Raw genomic sequence first — 23,835 nt, 5'->3', positions numbered from 1 at the left:
GCATACAAGCATGAATAAAGCTAAAACTTTCACAAGAAAAGTTGCTCCTAAAGGACTAGGAAAAAGCAAAGCCACAGCTTTACTCTACCCTTGCCAAACAATGCGAGTGCTGGTGTGTATGCCAGTTATGTCATAGGCTAGTATCCTATCAACACAACATTCTATTAACCAAAAAATCCTGAGCTGGACACACCCAAAATCGTAGGATTTGCTTTTGTTACTGATTTTATACTCATGGATTATTTTGGATTTTATTTGAGGAGCAAGCTTAGGAGGAGAAACTTTTCTTCCCCTTCCCCCCAGGAGTTTACAGCTTTCAGGGGCCAACTGCCAGGCAGAGTTCTAAACCTGTGGCATTTTAGAGGTACAAATCCAACCTTAAGTGCAAGCAAGGCTTCTCACTAGTGATTAGCAAGGATTACTCTATTTGCATTAGCATCCTCTTCCAACCTGGTCCTATTCTATTCTATTCTATTCTATTCTATTCTATTCTATTCTATTCTATTCTATTCTATTCTATTCTATTCTATTCTATTCTATTCTATTCTATTCTATTCTATTCTATTCCATTCCATTCTATTCCATTCTATTCTACCCTATCCTATCCTATGCTATCCTATCCTATCCTATCCTACTCCAGTTCTCCCCTTTCCCCACCATTCCCCTTCTGTTCCTAAAGATCACCTGTTCCTCCCCTTTTCTCCACATCTTTCATTATCTTGTTCTCCTAACAGTTCCTACATAACAAAACATGGTCTCAATAGGACTGTAAGAGATGGTGGTCATCATAACAAGGAACTGCTTCACTTTCACATTGTTTGGGTATGAACTACCTGCTGCTTTCAGCAGTAACAAGAACTTGTCTTTTCCAGATGAAAAAAATTCAGTCACAAGAATGCAAAATTTAAGAACACTATGAACACACTAGCCAGACCAATGGCCCATCCAGCTCAGTGTCTGACCTCCAAGAGCAGCAACACTTCCCTCACACTTTCCCAACACCTCTGGTTGCTATGCTTACCCTTCCCATTGGTTTATGAAGCTGTCATCACAAATTTCTCTAGTCGCTGATTAGACACACTGACATAATCTGCCCCTACACCTCCTCCTGGGGCAAGGAAAAGAGTCCCTGTGTGAAGCCCTTTCTTTTAGTAGCTTAAACTTATGCCCCCTCATTGTTCTACTGCTTTGTGATTCAACACACCAGGTATTTCATACAGGAAGCACTATAAACATTTAACAATTGTCAGAAATATGGAAATATTCTAAGGCCACTTAACTATTTCCACAGTTATGTAGGACAGAAAAGATTTAGCACTGTCTTGTAGCCTAACATTAAGCAAGGCAGGTTTACACTAGTGCTGCTGCTGCCTTACACCAACACTTTGGACTTGATTCAGCTTTGACTTGTATGCAGCTCCTAGCAAAGCCAGCAGGAGCTGTGTCTGCACTTGTCAGGACTGTTTGTCCCTCTACGCCTACAGCTTTCCTCCTGCTGCATTTAGTCCTCCAACGTTCTCTGGCTTTTGGATGGAGATCAGGAAGTACGTAGTGACTACATATTGCCCAGCCTTTGTCTGCTCTTTCACTGGGTCTGTCAGTTACAGCCTTGTACCTTTTTAAGGCTGTGCATACAAACTGCAGTGCAGAGTTCTGGTTTCTCAGAGAATATACAACTTCCTTCTGACAATATTTTTTTCCTTCCTCTTGTTAAAAATAAATCTAGACTTATATTCCTAATCACTCAATTTCTACTTCAATCTGTTTTTCATCATCTAATATTAATTCTCCCATATTCAGGAAATATAAAACCTGATAAAAGTAAGAGCTTCATTGTGAAGTAGTGTAACACCAAAGGAAAGAAGAGTTAGGTCTCTATACTTAGCACTTTCAGTGACTCAGGAAACCTTTTGAGCCAACGCAACGTCCCTCTGAAAAACTTCTTTAAACCAAAATCCTTGCATAAACCAGTTTCTTCACTTCTCTTTATGTGTATTCAGTAAGTTTATGGTGGTCTACCCAGAACAGACTAATAGTTAGAATTACAGAAGAGGTCATTTTTTTGGTAGACAATCTCTAATCCCTTTTATCTTTAAACTGCTGCTCTGATTGCCTTCAGAAATAAACTGGCCAAGCCCAAGACAAGCTAAAGGTTTGACACATCAAATTATAACCTCTCTGAAACACACCTGAATGCATAACAGTTTGCTTTGTCTGAGAAAGGGGAACAAAACCTCTTACAAGCTACCTCTCCAGTTCTGGGTCTGCATTATACCCATTGCCGGAAGGAGGGACATAAAGTTTTAGGACCCCCATGGCAATGTTTGCCTGGAGCAGATTTTGTGGTTAGGGTTAGGGTTGCCACACAGGGCAAACTTTTGCCAAGTCACAGTGGTGGCTACATGTGTTATAACTCAGTTTCAGGTTGGAATCCATTCTTACTTTGGAAACACCACCTCTGCGACACAAATAAAATACTAACACAGCCTCTAATTTTAGCAGAGAGCTTGCAAGGGATTTGCACATGATCCTGAGAGGTGACCTAGTTTTTATTTACATTTCCTAACCTGTTGGATGTTATTTTGAAGACTTTTAAAAGACACTAAGTTGAATTGAGAAAACATGAGGAGCAGCACAGCACTAGGACCCAGCACAGCGAAGGGAGGGAAAGGATGAACAATTCCCTTCCTCAGGACCTGCAACTGTCTCAAAACTGCCAGACCTCCTCAAGTCCTTCTCCTCTGAGAAAAGAAGAAAAAGAAGTAAAAAAACCCCAAACCCAACTATCAACAGTACTTTAACTTCTCTTAAAGTACAACATTAACTTAATCTAGTTAAATGTAAGCAAGAAACAATTAAGTTTCCATTGGGAAAAAAATGGCTTTGAGTCAGGACTAGGAGGAGTTTTGTCTCTTAATGGTTTGTGAGTTTAAGGTTTCTACATGCTATATTGGCAGCCTCCTGCCCTAGCCTGGTCACCTTGGAGATCCCCTCCTATCACTCTCAGGACAGATCCCCAGCATCCTCTTGCTTTAACTTCCCTTTTCACATCCAGGTTGGAAACCCTGAGCCCCAGTGAGCCAGCACTCCTCCAGATACCTCAGGCAGAGCTACACATTGAAGTCATGTCTGAGATTGCTGAGATGTGTAAATGATGAATGAATTGTCTGTGCTGGAAAAGGTGGACAGGGAAGCCTGGGTACAGCATAGCAGCACTGAGATTGTGAAAACCACGCTGCCAAGATTTAATTTCAGCAGATATGTAAAGACAATGCTTTCTGAGAAGTTTCTTCACTACAGCATCTCCTCAGGAAGGAGGACCTCAGCATTTAACCACTGGAGACATGAGCCCAAGTGAGGTTCAGCTATGGAATAGGGTTAAACTGTGATGGACACCACCAGGGTTCAGAAAGGGCTGTTCTTGCTACTGCAGTTGAATTAAAATCCTAACAGAAGGGTTTAGTGCCAGGATGCACTGTTTTACATACAAAATGTGAGTGGTACACACCACTAACCTCCTGACTCACTGCCTCTGTCCTCACGTGAATGTGATTGGATTTGTTAATGTTTGCTGGGGCGATTTTAGTATAACTAACTCCTATGACTGCTGACCAACTTGCCCTTTGAACACCTTCCTTCACAGCCTTCTCCTGAAGTGATCTGCCATGTGTTTAATTTTCTTATCCTCACTCCCTTGTCCTTTTAGATTTTTCTGCCATTAGCCTCTCCTGGGTCATTTGCTTGGGTTTTGTTTGGGTTTGCTTGCTTGCTGGATTTTTCTTTGTGATTTTAGAAGAAAATGATAGCCAATGCATGAAAGGTTTACAGGAGAAATGGCTTAACAAATTGGACCTGATTTTTCTACTCTGGGTTCACAGTGAAAAAGGCTCTGGATGGTGAAAGGCAAGTGATGAAAAATGACACAGACCCAGGAAAGCTAGAGGGAGGCTCATTAACTGAGACCCAACAGAGAAGAGTTCTACTTATTCAGACCTGTGCTTCACCTGAGCTGTTTAACTTTCCTAAAGTATCGCCAAGTGCTCTCCAGCACTAACTTTCTATTGCCTGTATTATTCTGAATCAGACTCCCATCCTGTCCTAGATTATTTCCATTTCCCCATTATTCAGAATCCTCTGTTCCTATCCTCACATGATCCTAGATTCGACTCTGAAAAAATACTTAATGGATATCAGGAAAAAAATTGCCTGGGAAAAAAGTATTAAAATGTAGGTTTGGTTAACGTTTGAATGCCTCGGGTCTGAATGCCTCAGGAAGTGTTTTCTTTCTGGTGAGAGGAAAAAAAAACTAGGCACAAAGAAAAGGTTTTCTGCTTGCTTCTCTGGAGGGGCTTATTTTCTGTTTTCCCCAGACTTGTAGGATTCTGAAGGGTTCGTCAGCACTTTCTGCGTAGCTGAGATGCAAAGTCCACGTTCAGTGTTTGCTGGTTGTGCAGAGATCCTTCATGCCAGGAAATCTCCTCCATTCTGGAAGTACTGACTGTAGCCATGCTTGCACAACACAACAGTTTCTCATGTTTTGTTCAAGAATATTACAGAGAGCAGCAGCTCTTCTGAAATTGTAGTCCATCAGCTGGTGTTTTTTACACGATGCAGAGTTGCTGCATGTCTGTCACCGCTGCAGCAGCTCTAATGTGGGTGCTCAGTGCTTCCAGGATACAAGCGCTGCACATGCTGCACGCTTTGGACTGCTGCTCTGGGGGTGTGCAGGGCAGCCAGCTCCTTTCACAGACACTGGTCCTGCTGCTCCTTCACTGCACAGATCTTTTGTGCACCCTCCTACCAATTCTGGGCAAGAGCACAAAAGGGCTGTGTTTAGAAAGCAGCACAACAGAGATTTTGCCGTTGACACTGCAGAAGGTTTAGCTAATCCATGCCATCGTATTCAGGGCATCAGAAGAAATCAGTTTCACATTTTTAGATATTCTGGCATGGACAGTAAAGTACAGAGCATTGCCTCTCATCTAGACCATGTTCAAAGACCTGTAGTCAAAGAACTATTTCCATCTCTCCTCTGAACTATTTCCATCTCTCCTCTGCATCCTGTTTTCATACATAGTGTCTGCAGTAAGAGTCACAAAACCCTCACTTGGAAGTCTGCCTCTCTTCACTAAGGAAAAGCAGCATGTCTCACAGCACAGCCCCACAGAGCTAGAATTAGTGGATGTTTTAAAGTTACATTTTAAAAAATGCACATAAATATGAGGCCAGCTGAATTGATCTTTATTCATGTTTGCTACTACAGTAGGGAACCTAGTTAAAGACACCAGTAACACCCTCTTGGTGGAGCAAGGAGGGTGTTGGGAGCAAATGAGGGGAAGTGGGGCAGACAAAGTACAAAATGCATACAACTGTTATTGTACATTGTCACTGGGAGAGGGAGGCACATGGCTTCCAGAGCTGTCAGTCTAGAACATTTTGATGGGCATTCATTTACCCATTGCTAAAAATAAAAAGAATTTGCTACATCATGCACCACTCAGTTGTTAGCTCTTTTTGATAAAAAAAAAACCAACCCAAACCCAAATCTTTTAACAGTTCAAATCAGGACAGTACTGTAGCTCACTGGTAGAGGAATGAAGGTCATTATTCCAATTTGGTTAGAAATTGGAGTTGTATGAGACAATTTCTATTATAGGACAAGAGGAAATGGCCTCAAGTTGCACCAGGGGAGATTTAGGTTGGATATGAGAAGCACCTTCTTCACTGCAAGGATTCTCAAACACTGAAATAGGCTGCTCAGGGAAAAGATTGAATCCCCATCCCTGGAGGTGTTGAAAAGACACAGAGATGTGGTACTGAGGGACATAGTTTAGCACCAGGCTTGGCAGAATTAGAGAATGGTAGAATATGATCTCAAAGGCCTTTTCCAACCAACAATTCTATGATTCTATGACTAGTGTTGCCTCAGATGATATTTATGACCTTTAAACAGCTCCCTCACCCTCTCCCTGCCTCAGATGGCAGGCATGAAGGAGGTTATTTCACAGGAGGTAACAGCAGTCTGGAATCTGAATGATTATCTGGGAAATGCTTTGGATTTAGTAATAGGTTTTGGTAAAAGACATTCTCACAGTACAATATTTTTCAGTCATATCTACCATTCCAGTGCACTTATCAAACTTGCAAAATGCACTTTGTACAGCACAGCAGACAGAAATTCTCTACAGTCATTTGTAACAGAGATGAAAAAGATTCAGATGACAAAAAAGGGGGAAACAGGGAAAATCCAGCTCCTCTGTTGCAGCACCCACTCTCAGCTTCCCCCACAGAATGCTGTCTGTGATATTTCCCCTCACTGACCATATGACAGGCCTTGCTACAACAGAGTGGGAACCAGAGAGGCTACTTCCTAGCAGCAGTAGTAGCAGTCTGTAGCAGCGGCTATAAATGTGACATCACATCAATGAACCTTTCTTTTACTCCACTGTATGAGTGATATTACAACAGAAAGTCTAGATAATACGCTCATTAACTTTCCTGTTCTTTGAACCAGTAAGCTGTTGACTAGGAGCAAAAGTATTTGAAACAAGCCTATTTTGTCTCATTTTTTCACTCTGTTATCTGCTTGGCATAAGAGACAGTCTGTTTCTGATACATGAAGCAACAATCCTGTAATAAGTACTAACCTGAAATGTTCTCTTTTGTACCTATTTCACCATAAAGTGGTTCATTCAATCAAGGAAAGCTTTTAAGCAGATAGTGGAGCTGCAGCCATGACTAAGTGACAATAATAAGACGAGACAGCCTAAAACCTTGATATTGTTTCTGCTTATACCCAAGCTGACACCCCACTGAGATCCTTCCACATTTGCCTCCTTTTGTGGTTCTGCAAAAGGCACAACTCATCATAAATAATAACATTAATGAGATTTCCTTTGGGATTGCAATACATTTTTCTATTGGGACCATTTGGACACTACTACTTGCCTAATTATTCCTCTCCTAATTAATTCTACTGGCAGTTGCAGATTTTCGGTTACATAAATACTCTCCTGTGTTTGCTCAATTAAGTGGAAAGATTCCTGTAACCTAATATGTTAACATTAGGAAAAAAAACAGCTGCATAACCTCCACCCAATTAATATAATAAAATAAATTCTTAAAATAAAGATAAAAATTCTTAAAATAAAGAAAATATTGGAGCTCTCTATCAAAGCTCCTTAGAACTCTATTTTTTCCCCCAAGGTAAGTAGGTCCTTATCATTTTCAAAAGTACACTGCAATCCTTCCTTCCATCTTTCAGAGCTGGTAAAAAGCATCAGATTGCCAGTAAGTACAAAGCAACATCTCTTTGGATAGCTACATGACAAGGTGCTTTAGTACAAATGTACTACCTCAAATGACACCACTAAAGTCTTGAAAAGTACAGAGAGTAAAAGAGTTCAGCACTCTGCTATGTAATTCAGCACTTACACATCCAGCTAAGAATGAGAAAGAAAAAAGAAGCATCTATATGTACTTGTGTATAAGCATATGTGTTTTGTCTTCATGTCCTCTATTCCAGTGGAGAGACAGAGAACTCATTTCCCTGACTCTTCAGTGGCACCTCCATCACTGCCAGTGTCAGCCTTGTCTCATGAAGTGTGGTCAAAATCCAAATTTAGGAGATCCACAGAAAAATTGATTTCTCCCAGCAGGAAAAAGAACATCAATCTGCAAGAGGACAAAGTCTCTGCAACCGACCACATGGCACACCTGCAGTTAAGCGGTCACTGATTCTTCAAGCTTCTGTACTGGCAGACATTTATCACCTCAAGCATCCTTCTCCACACTACCCACCCCATGCACCGTATTAAGGTCAACCCATGCTTCAGACTTGCACCTGTTTTTGAACAATTCTAAGGAACATAGATGAATGTCTTCAGAAACTCCAGGTCACTGGTCACCCTCCTTTCCAATGTGTGCACCACAACCTTGTTTGGTTTGGCTCACGACTAGTCATTAACATGTAATTCCGGCTTTCAGGGCCGGAATTACAAGCCAGCAGGTAAATGCTTCAGCACTGCAGAAGGAGTTAGCTTTGAAGAAATGACAATCTAAAATTTGTGGGCATGTTTATGAGCAGTAGCTCCTTCCAATTCCATCTGAAGTAACAGAGTGTCTCGGAACACCTGGTTGTGACGGTCATTCAGTTATAGCACGGCCTCAATCATTCTAAATATTCCGATCGGAAAAGATTGCCATTAGGGCCGTGTAAAAGTAGAACAAGTGTTTTAACAGCTCCATTGCCTTTTGACAGTGCTCATGATTACTGTACTTGTAAAACAAACAGCTTATGACACATGTACGGATTGCTCACAATGTCTCTATTGACTCTCCCTTATCACAGACTTATTTAAGTTTCTAGTTGGAAGCAACCAGCTTTGAAGGGCTGGTTGAGCATGTTAATGAAGTGCTGGCTCAGAGCTCCAGTTTTAATACTCAAAAGGAATAACAGTTCATAACTACCAGCCTCCACAGCTATATGACATGTATTACTTTAAAAGAACATAAACTGCATCGTTTAATGTTACAAAGCAGAATTGGACTTTTCATTCTCTGGGACAGTAAAATTGTTTCACTATGGATGTTTTGCCAAACATTATCAGTGTTATCAATTCTCTTCAATGCATAAGCTTCCAGCTGTCTCAGTTAAGACTGCAATTCAGAACAAACCGTGACAATTAAACAAAGGGCCTCACAAGGTAAAGGTGATACTAAGACACCAGAAGGACACATTCCAGTTAACACAAGACTTCATGGGCCAGCACCTGAACTTCCTATTGTCCTGCAATGACATGCATCCTATTACTTGGCACTCCTGCTCATTTGGAGTTGTACAATCAGAACTACTCTACAAGAGGTTAGGCACAGGGTATAGAGTACTCATTACAATGTAAATAACACATCTTGATTTCCAGCTACAGGCACAGCAGATAATACAAGTGACCAGAAAAAAGAATGCTTTGAATTTTTATTTCAGCAATTGTCAATTCTACAATCATAAAATTGTTTCAGGTGGAAAAGCTCTTTACTATCATCAAGTCCAACCATCAAACTAACACCATCATGACCATTAAATCATGAAGCAGGAGAAAATCTTGATAGCATAAACTTCCATATATATCAGGTCCCTTACAATCAGTTAGCTGCTTCTTTCAGTGAAAGGAAGTGGTTCAGAAAATCCTTGTCCTGTCTTGGCCACAAAGATGTGGTGAGCTAAAAAAACCTTCAGATGTAGATACATCATCTTCCTGAATCGTACTTTCTACCATCCCAATTGTCAAAATGAAAATCTACATGCTCCCAGAAGTGCAGTTCTTCACAAACCCCAAAATATGTCCTGCCCTACACCCTCACCTCAGAGGCTAATCAATTGTCAAAACAAGCATTGGTAAGAATGTAGCTGGAGTTAGATTACAAGCAGGAACACTTGTGCACCTCCACAAGAAGTTGCCTCTGAGTAAGAACAAGCACACAGCTCACTGCCCTTCTTGGAACAGCATGAAGCAAAGTGGTAGGGGGCCTTAGGGAGTTCAGTAGGGGAGATGCCAGAGGAACAGCTCTTTCTACTTACATGCTACTCCAAGTTTATAGTACAACAAATGTAAGCAGAAAACACAGCTATCTGGAATCATTCTGTCACATGCTAACACCTGCCAAACAGCCTGACTTCTTCCTCTCCTTTCCCTCTTCTGCCTTAGCCCCCTCCATCTCCCAGCCACGTGCTCCTCCTACATCTCTTGAGTTGGCTGTAGTTCCTGACTGTAGTAGGACCCAAATCAACTGTTGCAGAACAGGAATGAAAAAAAAACCAAACACATTTGCAGTTGGATCAGGAGATTGGGACTGGCTTGCTGATCATGAGAGCAGGTGAACACTAGGCCTAGCACAAGCACCATGAAGGACCTTCCTTCAGCATCTGCAGGTCTGCAGCTTACCTCCTATTGTTTATATGCAGGTAAAAGAACAAGTAAGAGAGTGCAGTGTAGAAGAGGATGACTGAAAACTTCCCTAATAATCTAGTTCAGCTGAAATGAAACATCACTAGCAACTGTTAGATGTTTAATTTTGGTACCTTACCTAATCAATATGCAATACTATTAATATATACAGTTTGTTTTGGTGGTTTGGGTTTTTTTTGGTTGGTTGGTTGTGGGTTTTTTTGTGTTTGTTTTTTTTCTTAACAGTAGAGAATGGGGGGGGGAAGGAAGAAAGAAAAATAAAATAACTCTTCTTGGGCAGCTAAGCACAAAAAGTAAGCACTTGCAGCCTGCAGGAGACTGACACCTCATTTTTATTTGTATCCTTGAAAATTACTCCTGCTGCCAAGGCTCCAGTGTTGATCTGTCCTATTTACAGCCACTGGGAAGCAGAGAGGAACACAATTGCAGCAGGGCAGGACCTGGCACGCTGGGTATGGGCACTGCTTTATGAGTGCTATTCCCGTGCAGCTAACTCTGAATAAACACAAAGCACATCCAAACCACCATCTCAAGTGCCCATAGGAGACAGACCCTCACACTGATCATCCTCAGTACAGACCTGAAACACCCATGTGTCCAACACTGACAGTTCTTCCCTTGAATGTTGTCTGTTTTGTTACAAACCAGAAGCTTTGAATAACAGTGCCTGGTGTGGTTATTGAACCTAAAAATAGACCTTGAACAATTGTGTAATTTATTTCCCACTGCCATGCACCAAGACTTTTATCTTAGGTCAGAACAAAAGAATTCCAGACTCATGCCTGTGTTAGACACAGAGAGATTTTGACGTGATGTAAGGACACAAACTGTTAATTATATGTTGGAGGGTTATTTGCGAAGAGCAGGAAGTCCATGGGAGGAGGGAGGGGGAGAGAAGTCAAATTGCTTTTCAAGAGTGAAAAGGAAAACTTTAAAAAAACCACTGTATTTCACCCTGTTGCTTCTGCCCCAAGACCCAAGGCAGAGACCTTGTATTGTGACTCTATCACAACAAAATGGTTTTTACATCCATCAAATGAAAAGGTGATCATTTTACAAAATAACACCACCCAAAAATTTAACAGGAAAAAAAAACAAATCAAAAATACCTTTCAGTTCAATGGCAAGACACAGAAAATGCTGCCTGACAGCATCAGATCAGTTCTTCCCCTAGGTTACAAAGACTTACAAACAAGAATGGCATGCCTGAAAGATTCCTTTAATAGATTCACCACAGCTGAAAAGTTTAGCAGGATGTGAGCAAACACAGTGGTCAGCACTTCAGGATTTACAGAAAGAAACCAACTCCTTTAAAAATTCTGTGTTACAGTTTCAGTCTATTACCTCCTAGAACAAGAAAATAAAACAAACCATTAAAACAGCCTATCAGACCAAGACTGGAGTTTTCAGGGATGATTCCTTTCACCTGCTATATGGGATTAGACTTACCCAGAAGATCCCACACACCTTCTGACCAAGTCCAGAAGCACAAATATAACTAGCCACCCTGAAAAACTCCGCACTGTTTCTGGACTCTCTACAACTACCTGAAGGGAGGTTGTAGACAGGCGGATGAAGGTCTCTTCTCCCAGGCAGCCAGCACCAGAACAAGAGGACACAGTCTCAGGCTGCGCCAGGGGAGGTTCAGGTTGGATGTTAGGAAGAAGTTCTATACAGAAAGAGTGATTGCCCATTGGAATGGGCTGCCCGAGGAGGTGGTAGAGTCGCCGTCATTGGAGGTTTTCAGGAGGAGACTTGATGGGGTGCTTGGTGCCATGGGTTAGTTGCTTAGGTGGGTTGGATTGGTTGATGGGTTGGACATGATGATCTTGAAGGTCTCTTCCAACCTGGTTTGGTTTATTCTGAATAAAGGTTTATTCTAAATAAAGGTCATATAGCTTGTCTTTTGCAGATTGTAGCCTGACAGGTTGGAAACAATCCTAGATAAGGTTTTGTTGCTAAATTACAGCTCTAACTCATGTAGGAGCTTTAGATCTTGTGTCATTACGAGCTATTTTTATTACAATCTCTTCTGCAATATAAAACATCTTTAAAGTCAAGTTTAAAGCACTGTTCCAGCAGAGGAGCGTTTTTTAATGTCTCCCAGAGCTGAGATAAAGTTAAATTGCCCTACAGAAAATTCTAGGTGCTTTTTTTTTGTTGTTTGCTTGTAAAATAATGACACATTCAGTAGGTACCAACTGGTTGAGCAACCAAACTGTTTGGCTCTCTTTATACGACATGCCATTACCTTCACAGTAGTCAAGACTGTCTTTTTGTCAAAGATAAATGAGGCTATTCCGTTTAACAACATCTTTCTCCCACTGCCTCCAACAGCTGTAACCTGGTAACAAAAAAGCAATTAAAAAAATATATATGCTAATTGCCAAGCCCCCCCTCCAAATTTTTATTCATTTAGAATTCAAAACAGTGGCTGCACCACATAATTTTGCTTCTTATGCTTTGCTGTCTCTCATCTTGACTGTACAAAACACATATCATGCATGCTTAGAATCTAGCACCTTCACAGTTAAACTGTAGGATAGGGCAGCACCCAAGCATCCACAATTATCTGCATTGAGACGTAAATGAATCGTAATTTATCAGTCAGTTTGCTTATGCAAAGTAGGCATTACAAATCACACAACGAGGCAAGAGAGGAGTGTGTGCAGAAGGTAGCTAGGAGATAAAAATCTGTGTGAATCTAAAACAAGAAAAAAATCCCTGCTTTTAACCCAGGGGGGAAAAAAAAAACCAACCCCCACGGCTGTCTTCAAGAAACTACAACATGTCAAATTCAGCTTTGCTTATGCTTAGAAGATCTTTCTTGGAAAGGCTGTAGCTTTTTGTGTGTGTGTGGTTTTTTTTCCTTCCAGTTTAAGCTTTTTCTAAAGATGGGCCCGAAAAGAACTGAGACTGCACATGTACATCTTTGACTATTATTTCATAGAGAAACTAACTGAGTCTGAGAAGCTTGTGAGGAAGATAGTCAAATCAATGGCTTCTCAGCTATCTTATGCTCTGCCCCCCACCATGACTGCAGTTTCTTACTTGTATTAATGACACAGATGAGAGCCAACATGAGAAAAGGAACATAAAAGGCTGTAATGTTTTATATCCCATTACTCCAAGTGTCACATGCAAAAGCAAGCCAGTATAAATAGCTCCCTACTACATCCAGGGGAACTAAAATAAGATCTTGCATTCTGGGTGTCTAGTATGAGTGATCATGTTTGTGAAACTACTGTAGAACAGGTACTGCAGCACAAGTGGTGAAAAAAAAAAACAACCTTCAAGGGCAGAACCCTGTGAGAAGATTGCAGAAACTCGTATGAGATTTTCAGGTACTGTGTGATGTGTGGGCACCTTAACCATGGGGACAGAAAATCCTGTATGTGACAAAGACGAGGGGATTTGACTCCAAACACATGGGTACCTAAATCAGATAACTTAATTTCTTGAAAAGTGCTTTACCAGTCAGAGAACATCTAAAGCTGTGCACTCCTTTGTCTTGTCTGCTTATGATGCTGAAATGGTCAAAGAAAAAGGTCCATTATCCAAATTCTTAGCTGCCAGTAAGTACTGATTAGCTCAGCGTTCCTTTAGCTGTACTTGGACAAGTTTTGTGAAGCTGGCATCTGGGAGTGTGAAAGGATTAGGTGGTGAAGAGAACCTGACTGGTAATGTGTCTCTCTACAGCTGTCTCAGCTGTGCTGCTAGGAGAAAGCAAAATGCTGTGATGCCCTCCGCTCGCTGGACTGCTTGTTAGCCATCACTGACACCGGGAAACCAGAAACCACAAAGGTAAGGCTAGATGCAAAGAGCTTGCACCATGAAAAAAATATAAATTGGGCAATATTCTACTTCTTTTCCTTATAGGTAGGCTAGAGAGCTCAAAAGGAAGTGCTTAAAGGCTTGCATATACTTTGGAACATCTGAGTGTGTGTAGTGGCGTGATGTGTAACTGTGTGGTCTGATTTGCTCAGTGCTCAGCAGTTTCCAGTGAGGGGCAAACGTTCTCAATGCTCGTTCAGAAATGAAACAGAACTAGGCCTTTTGTAGTTAAGGGGTTTATTTTGGAGGAGACTTGGAGTTTTTAAGATGCAGAGGGAAATTCTAGTGGCAAGCACTGTACACTATTAGATGAAATTGTCTTATCTCCCTGCTCACTGCAGTGGTGTGGGACTGGATGACCTCTAAAGGTCCCTTCCAACCCAAACCAGTCTGTGATGAGTGAATACAATGAAAAATTAATTCAATTTGTGATAAGGAAAAGTTATCAGTGATGCAAGATGTGGCACTCTAAAAAAACAGGTTTTGAAATAATGACTACAAAGAGATCTCCAGCTTTCAGCTGAAATAAGAATACTAAGGTTTTTCTATCTTTCAAATACATTTTAAAAAATAAGAAAAACAAACAAACCCAAACCCAAAGAACCCAAATCTGAAAGCCAGAAAATCTTGTTTGAGCTTTAGAAGTCTACAAGGCAATGGCATTGAGGTCTGATTAGTAGTTTCTTGCTATTTAGGTTGGTTGGTATTGAAGGGAAAGACAGCATCATGGAAGGCAAAATAATTCTTAATTAGAATAATTAAAATGTGGTTTAATGAACCTCCTACAAGATACACTTACAGAACTATACAAAGACATAAAAGCTGGACACAAAATAAGCAAGCTTAGGTGATCTCTTAACTTTAGCCTGATGACAGACTGACAGACAGCAATGACACACACCACTGTTAAGGCTGACAGCAGGACACTGGCAAGAGGTTTTGAGACGGGCAAGAAACACCCACTTACCCAGTTGCTGCAGAATTCACATCCTTTAATTGAGGTAAACAACTGAACAGTGGAAATTTCTTAGTGATTCAAATACAGATTAGAGGCAGAAATGAAATAATTAAAAATTAATCAGATTCTGCTGAGCTATAAAGAATGTGAGAGAAAGAAAGAGGTTAACAGGAATAAAGGGGTTCAAAGCTTGATCTGCCAAAGCTTGCATCAAAGCTGCTGTGCAATGGTTTAATTTACCAGTCTCCATATTGGTTTGCTGCTGTCCAGCACTACTCAGAGATTACTGATTTGTATTCCCATGGTGCCTGTAAGACTGCTTCAGTCAATGTCAGTTTTCCAACATGTCTGAGACCATGCTATTATCAGGCTAGAATTATTTCACACTGACAGCCCAGAGAAGGGTGTAAGGAATATATCTGACCTTCCTGATCTTCTCTGTTGGAGAGAATCAACACAAGCTCCTGTGCTTACTTTCTTCTGTCACTATGCTTGCTCTACTACCTTGCAAAGCCTGGTATATCATTAACAAAGGACAGGAAGAGTCAAAACAAAGAGCAGGTAGAAACTGTACAGCATTTTTCCCTGGGCATACTGTGGTGTCTAGCATCGCCTCACAAGAGCTGAAAGTAGAAAATAGACAGGTAGAGTCCTAACTCCTCACATCTCATGGACTGTGGTCTACCTACAAAATGACACCTTAATTTTCACATTTTGGTTTTGGTTATTTGCAGAATAGTTATTTGCTTTCAATAATGAAAGCAACAGAGCCAATGTCATATTTCTCCCTCCTCCAATTGCCCTTGAAAGAACATAGAATTCCTTCAGTTCGAGAAGACCTCTATCATCAAGTCCAACCATCAATCCCACATCACCATGGCTATTAAACCATGTCCTGAAGTGCCATGACTATGGGGTTTTTTGCATGCCTCCAGGGGTGGTGACTCCACCACCTCCCTATGCAGACTCTTCCAATGCTTGAGCACCCAAGTTCTTCTCTTGCCAAAAACAAATAGTTAGAAGGAATGACTAATTGCTCAATGCTCTTTTACGAAGATCCAACTACCTACTGCACTTCCTAAAAGTTCTTCAGTCAGTACTTGTCTTAATGTTACATATGGAAGTCAATGAAATATACAGTAGTTCAAAAAGCAGACCCAAGAATCTATTTCATCTACCAGAAAGAAAAACTGTAAATAAACACTACCATACTATTGCAGCATTCCATACTGATGCTGGGCTAAAAAAGCCACTTTTAGAGGCTAGTTTCACAATATGTTACTAAAAACATACCACAAAAAAATTTGCATAACTCCTTCATGGAAAGTTGCCATTATGTGGCATCCATAAGTAGGAACTACTTCATAGATAATTGTTTTGGTAGGGAAAGACCTCCACAATCATAGTTTCCAACTGTATCATTGCCATTTTAATTAGTAGATGCTGACTGGTTTGTACCACCTCCATCTGTCACAGCTTCCTTCCTAGCCATGTCCTGTGGCTTTGCTCACTATTCAGTAGGCATTTAGCACATGTGGTTACATCTTCCCACTGATGACTTCTTTTCAAAGGAAGAAAGTGCAGATGTTCTTTACTAGTGCCCTTCAGGGAGTGCTCAGCATAAAGCCCACTTCCTAACTTGCCTCAGGACACAGATGAAACTTTAGCCTTACAAAGCAACCTGTGTGGACATTCAGGAGAAAAAAAAACCCACACAAATATTCTACTCATGAAAATGACATTCATAAATATTCACAGAATGCTTTGCATTGGAAGGGACCTTAAAGATCATCTAGTTCCAATGCTCCTGGCTTTGGCAGGGACACCTTCTGCTAGACCAGGCCTCAAGCCTGCTCAACGCCTCATCCAGCCTCGCCTTGAACAAGTCAACATCTGCACACTTCTTTTTACAAAAGTAATAGAGAAAAGGGCTAGCTTCTAACTGATGATATTTCACATTCTTCTGGGGAAAAACAAAACAACAATAAAAGGGGGAAAAAATAAAGGAAGAAAAAAAAAAAAAGAAAGAAAATTTTACCCAAGGCCAAATTTAATAGTGCCATTCAAACAAAGTAAAGGCTCTGCCTTTTTGCACATAAGCACTGGGAACACCACAGGTAATCTCTCAGTGAGCTTATTCTTTGGAAAGGGGCTTGCTCACTTCCCAAACCTACCACATTCTGTTGCGTGACCACAGATCAGTGTCCTCAGCTACCTCCAACTCTGACAGCTGAGCAAGAGAGTATTGGCTTTTGCCTTTGGGTAAGAAAGCCTTTGAAAAACAAATGCAAACAGGATAGTGGTATGTGAAATACCATGAAGCTATATTCAGGGACTTATTGGAAACAGCAGGTCAAGTTACTGAGCTACACAAAGGGCCTCTGTTGAAGAACCTGTCTTTTACAGAGATACCAAGTGTATTTTCCCTGCAGCTCAGCTGCTCTTCCTGCAGGTTGCTACCAAAGCAAAGGCACTGCTTGCTACCACATCGTCACACTAATCTGGCAACCGGGTTGGGGACAGAAGGAGGGGTGAACAATTGCCACTTTACCTAGCAAATGAGAATTCCATTTATTTAAGACTGCTTTCCCTCTGTTCCAAAAACTGAGTAGACAGATGATTCAGAAATTTCTTTCTTCCATATTTCCACATTCCTGTGTGACCTGCACTAGATTCTATGGTCCTGCTCTGGCAAGGGGGTTGGACTCAATGATCTCAAGAGGTCCCTTCCAACCCCTAACATCCTGTGATCCTGTGATATTATCCCCTGCCTCCAACTGTTTTAAATACCTAGAAGGTGGGACTAGAGTTCAGGTCCTCAGTACTAGAATTTCTAACTTACATTAGTGTCCAGCCTCTCTTCTTCCTTACAGCTTGGGGCTCCTTGCCAGGGTCAGCTGCAGGAGCCGTTCAAGCCTCCACCTCAGTAGAGTGCTACCAGCATTAACCACTTCTGTTCCAGCATCCCACAGTCTGGTAGGAGTTACGCTGCACTGTATGCAGCAGCTTTCCCATACTCCCTTTCCTGTAGCCTTGTTAATCAAAAGGGATGTTGTGGATTGGACTAGATGATCTCCAGAGGTCTCTGCCAACCCCCACCATGCTGGGATTCTGTGTAAAGCTGCAAGAAGTGCTAATAACATTTGTGCTCTGTCTCCTGACACAATGAGTACTGCGTATGCAGAAATTCAGACATTTCACTTAGCTGCACCATACAGCTGGCACTGCAGAGAGGTTTACAGAGAGGCAGAGAGAAATAAGGAATCTTTTGCTGGCAGATGTAGGTCACAATTTTATAAAAAGTAAAAATCCTTGTCTTAACCAAGTTCTATGGCATAAACCCGAGTGAAAGCTTCAGGACGTCACCTCCTGCCTGCAGCGGAGGAGGGGGATGAGAGGAGAGCACATTAAAAATAAAAGCAGAGGAAGTGCTGGGAATGCCTGCGCAGTACCAAACATCTCCACGATTGGCTGGGCGAGCTGTTGCTACACAAACTCTGCCTGCTCCTGCCAGACGTCATAAACCCTGCTTGCTGCTCCAGCAGATGAACCCAGCAGCCTGGCGAGCTCTGCTGGGTTAGAACACCAGCGACCAACCCTCTCGAGCAAAGAGAAAAAGGAACAAGTTTGCCCAGGAACACACAGCCCCCTGAAATTAAGCTGGGTAGAGGCAGAAACCCCCAGTCTGTAGACATTCTATGGAAAACCCCAAGGACTGCTGTTGGCTTAATTCTTGTTTCCAAAGTAACAGAACACAGTTCAGATTCCTGCTGGGGTATTGTCTAATATAAATCTTTTACAGCGACATGATCGCTGTAGGAAGGAAAGCAGAGACCAAGGTGAGGCCATTTCAAAAGGGACTAAACCCAAAGCAGAAAGTAAATTAAAGCTCCTTTCTAAATAAAAACAAGCCACGAGAGACACCCTTAAAGGTTTTGTTCATTTTCTTCAAATAATTAGAAAAATAGGTTTTCTCCTTTTCTGTGCATTAAATTTAGCACTGACAAGACGGTACCTGAGGGTTTAGAAATCTCACCTGTCCTAGTATTAACATTTTTCTTTTAAGGGTGTGCCTTAGCCTAGGGAAAAATGATGCAGAAATCCCTGCCACTTGAGATACGAAATGGAAAAGCGAACATGCTACCCCTTCAGTTCCTTTTCTAATTGGAACAAACCCCAGAAACTTTAATAAACCAAAACCCTTCAGTGTTGTGAGAAATGGCATGCTTGAGCAAGCCTTGTGTGGAAAGGGGATTCAGCAGCCACTCTGATCATTAACAAAAAGCATAAAAATTGAAGTGAATGGTCCCAAGTAAAGGGCCAAGGTACTCCACTTATAATTGAAAATAAGAAGTTAGTAGTAGTGCAGTTGTAACAGCTTTAGATGCCGTCCTCAAAACCAGCATTAATGCAAAAGACCTTGCATGCGGACTTCAGCAGCGAGTGAGCGGGGCTTAAAATCTCTGGCACTAAAACCCAATTCATTTGTGGTGAATGGGAAAATTCTTCTCCGGTTACAAAGAGAAATTGGCTAAGAAGTCACAAGCCCTTCGTCATGGGAGTCAGCCACACATGGAAATGGTAAGAGACGCACTTTGGGGGGTTTGCAACACTGCACATTACAACTGTAAAATAAATAACTGCATGCACAGACATGTTACCAGTGAGCTGACTTCGGCAGGTCTGCCTTGTGCAAAACAGCCAGCCGTTGTGTTTGGCAGTTGTGTTGGTACATAAGGCATGGTTTGAACTCCACCAATGCAAAAAGAAATGAATAAATAAACCAGAAGGTAGTGACGTGCAAACAGCACAGCAGTGAAGCAGTTCCATCTGACCCTTCTGCTTCCTCACCACACCCCCAGGACAGTCAGCCAGAGAAAGGAATGCTGGCACATGCCGCAGCTGCTTCCCTGCACAGGCAGGAGATTGCAGCAAACTCCACCCTGACCCACCGGATTCATGCTCTTCTGAAGGCAGAATCCAGTTAGAAACATGGAAGTAAGAGCAGAGATAAATCATATTTTATTTCAACAATAATGTAAGCAGTAGTTTGTCCACCCCCTAAAATTCAGTGCTGTGATGGCAGCATTGTTAATATTATATTTAAATACACTAGCATTCCTGCAATATACTTGTTTTGGATGAGAATTTTATAAGGAAGTTAGTGGTTTTGAGAGATGGATGGCCATTTTCCTACTCTTTTGAACTTTACCTAGATTTCTTTGCAACAGGGGCTGTAATACCTTAGCCCAGTGTTTGCTCCTGTAAGAAGCACCATGATTGAAGCCACCACTGTTTTCAAGTCAATACCATAATTTAATTAAACAGTACAGTCACACCCTCTCATTCAAGTTGTAATTGGGGGAGGAGGGGAAGCAGAGGGATAAGGGAGGGATAACTCCTCCAGGGAATAGGAGCCCAACCTAACTTCACATAGGAAAATTAATCTCCAACCGCCTTTAAAAAACAACAGTCATCTGTAACTCCAAAGGAACTTATTTCCTTTCCCAAAAGTATTTCATAGAATCATAGAATGGCTCAGGTTGGAAGAGACCTTAGAGATCATCTATTTCAATCTCCCTTCCATGGGTAGGGACACCTCTCAACTAGACTAAACTGCTCAAGGCCTCATTCAGCCTGGCACTGAACACCCCCAGGGAGGGGATATCCACAACTTCTCTGGGCAATCTGTTCCAGAGTCTCACTGCCTTTGTACTGAAGAACTTCTTCCTAAGATCCAGTCTTAACCTGCTCTCCCTCAGCTTAAAACTGTTCCCCCTTGTCCTATCACTAGACAGCCTTTTGAAAAGTCTCTCTCCATCCTACCAGTTCCCTTCAGGTACTGGAGGGCAGCTCTAAGGTCCCCCTGGAGTCTTCTCCTCCCCAGGCTGAATGACCCCAGCTCCCTCAGCCTATCCTCACAGCAGAGGTTCTCCTTGGATCATCTCTGTGGCCTCCTCTGGACTCGCTCCAACATTTTATGGACTGTTGTCTCTTTTTGCCCAGAGGAGTGTCTCTCAGCAAGAGGCACATCCCTACCTTTATATATATTGTCTGCATGTCCATCCCTTTATATATTGTCTGCATGTCCATCCCTTTATATGCCATCTAGGCAGCCACTTAGCCTCCTTAGATTACTGTTTGCAGAACAATCTTCATTCAGCTGCTTGCTGAGGTTGTTGCCTTGCTGCTCCTGCTTTTGAGCTTTCTCATGCAAAGTCTCAGCCTGTGACTTCTTAAAACTGACAGTGTGAGGGGACTGGTTTATCATTTCTTAGTACAAACTGCAAACAAAATAAAAAGGCCACCTAATTAAACATTAACTTTAGGAAAGGCTTACTTCAGTCTGCCTGAACTGCCCTAGTTGACTGTCACGTACCTTGGGTAAAACAATATCTTACTTGCCTGCACTAACACCTTCACTTAAATTAATTCAAATTACTTCCATGCCAATTTTGTCTCCAAATACCTAAAAATTCCTTCTAAAGGAAAAAAAGTATTTTAAATTTATATACAAGCAGAAAGTAAACCAGATTGGACATGAGAAACACTGGTGCTGGTGGGACACTGGGATGGAGCAGGGGAATAAAATAAAAAGCCATGAGCTGGATCTCTGCCTGAGTTCCAGCTGTCTAGCAGATTTTAAACCCCACATTGGACATAGCTGCCACACTGGAGCACAGATCAACTGCATTTTTTAGTGAGTTAGAAGTGGAGAAAGAAGAGCAGCTCATCTGTGGTCCAGTGTGGCTGTTCCACAATTACAGTTCTACCCTAATTGCTTATCACCCATGTTAGTTTTTAGTTTCTGCTTGCACCTTTTCTCAAAAGAAGCCACAACCCAAGACACTCTCCCCAGTATGTTGGTTCTATTAGCTAACATGTCTGAACTTTCTGGATACAAGGAGCAACTGCAGATTGCTGGGGGCAGGTGTTGATCTGTTAGAGGGTAGGAGAGCTCTGCAGAGGGGCCTTGACAGGCTGGACAGATGGGCAGAGTCCAGTGGTATGAGATTTAACACATCCAAGTGCCAGGTTCTACACATTGGCCACAGTGCTACAGGCTGGGGTCACAGTGGTTGGAGAGCAGCCAGGCAGAGAGGGACCTGGGGGTACTGGTTGATAGTAGGCTGAACATGAGCCTGCAGTGTGCCCAGGCAGCCAAAAAGGCCAATGACATCCTGGCCTGTATCAGGAATAGCGTGGCCAGCAGGAGCAGGGAGATCATTCTGCTCCTGTGTACTCAGCACTGGTAAGGCCACACCTTGAGTCCTGTGTACAGTTCTGGGCCCCTCAGTTTAGGAAAGATACTGACTTGCAGGAACATGTCCAGAGAAGGGCAACAAAACTGCTGAGGGGTTTGGAGCACAGCCCTATGAGGAGAGGCTGAGGGAGCTGGGGTTGCTTAGCCTGGAGAAGAGGAGGCTCAGGGGAGACCTTATTGCTCTCTACAACTACCTGAAGGGAGGTTGTAACCAGGTGGGGGCTGGTCTCTTCTCCCAGGCAACCACCAAGCTGCGCCAGGGGAGGTTTAGGGTGGATGTTAGGAAGAAGTTCTTCACAGAAAGCATGATTGGCCATTGGAATGGGCTGCCCAGGGAGGTGGTGGGGTCACCATCACTGGAGCTGTTTAAGAAGAGACTGGATGGGGTGGTTGGTTCCATGGTTTAGTTAATTAGGTGGTGTTGGATGATAGGTTGGACTCCATGATCTCAAAGGTCTTTTCCAACCTGGTTAATTCTGTTCTATTCTATTCTATTTCAATTCTATTCACGCTGAGATGTTGGGTGTGTTGTCATTCAGAAAGTACATGGCTGCTAGTGAAAATAAAGCCAAGGCCTGCTGGAGTTTTTAGGACTTTGCATCAGGCTGTATTACATCTGAGTGTGAGACTGCCATCCTCCCGGGCAAATGGACCAAATCCAACAATCTTAATGTGTAAGCAAATTAAACAAGGATGATTCTTCACTTTTTGCTCAGCAATATCTCAAGTAAAACATGAAATCTTAACGCCTGTGAAATGACTGCAGCCTTATTTTTAGTGTAAGCTGCAGCACCAACAGTTTTTGCAGAGAGTGGACTGTTAACACAGCAAGTGTGTTTGGGGTATTTATTAAAGCACTGCTCCACTCAGGTGTCTGAACACTTACTTGCCTTGGATGAAAACAAATTAGCAAGGTATACAGAATCACTGCTTCTCAGATGAATCATGGAAAGTGATGGTGCAGTGTGAAACAAGCGACCTTAAATCGCTTTTGTCACATTATCTTGCAGGGGACGCAGGGTAACAACAGGCACTCCTCGCTACTATCTCTTCTGACAAGCCCCTCTTCTTTTAAGTACAATAATAGCATCACATGCAGCTGGATAATACTTTTGTCTCTTTGAAGGTAACCTACATACCTAGGGCTTGGACACAGGACAACATCGCTGCTATCAAAGTACAGCCACTTAACAGTCGCTCTGTCTTAACCAACAGCAAGCAGACCATTCAGCAGCAGCAAATGTGAGTTAAACCCAAGTTTTGGCTGGGGTCTTCTGCTAATGCATATTGCCTTTCTCTTCCCAAGGAAATAAAACTGCATACTGTCTCATTCAGTAACTACATGCAACTTCTGTGCTGAATACACAAAAATTAAGTAGCTTGGCAGCATGACCAAACCCTCAAGAACTAATGTCCTGATGATTTGAACGGTATTGTCACTCATCAGTCACACCAGAAAGTTGGACTGTTGTGCTCTGGTGCAGCACAATGACTGCAGCAGCCAGGCTAGAGCCAGCTTTCACTGCTTCAAGGTTTAGAAACCTCGTGGGAAACCTGGACACATGTTCAGTAGATAGCCATGCTGAGCTCTGTGTTACTATTTGAGCACTCTTGTACTCAGTCCAGCTGGATCAAAGCTAACTGGTAATATGCCTTCTGAGCACAGTGCAGCCATAGCCTCAGGTTTCTAGGACCTGTAGGGAGAATGTCCTCAAGCTGACCAAGGTTCTCGTGGATTACACAAAATGGGTTTTAACAGACCTGCAGTCATAAAATGCTGGTTTAAACTGGCACATGCCTCCAGCAAAGAAACA

The 23,835-nt window shown here is 42.2% G+C and overlaps 1 long non-coding RNA gene across 1 annotated transcript; it reads left to right on the top strand.

Moving 5' to 3' along the window:
• Nucleotides 1–13,206: 13,206 nt before the first annotated feature.
• On the top strand, nt 13,207–23,250 carry LOC137450985 (uncharacterized). Its single transcript, XR_010989692.1, has 3 exons — nt 13,207–13,309; nt 13,665–13,769; nt 23,148–23,250. It is a non-coding gene; the product is annotated as an uncharacterized lncRNA (long non-coding RNA).
• Nucleotides 23,251–23,835: the final 585 nt, after the last annotated feature.

The sequence above is a fragment of the Melanerpes formicivorus genome, unplaced genomic scaffold (genome assembly GCF_026170545.1).
Source record: "Melanerpes formicivorus ecotype bairdi unplaced genomic scaffold, bMelFor1.0.p_v2 SCAF_38, whole genome shotgun sequence".
Lineage (NCBI taxonomy): Eukaryota > Metazoa > Chordata > Aves > Piciformes > Picidae > Melanerpes > Melanerpes formicivorus.
The sequence above is the reverse complement of the archived record's forward strand: the minus strand, read 5'-3'. Positions and strand labels throughout refer to the sequence as shown.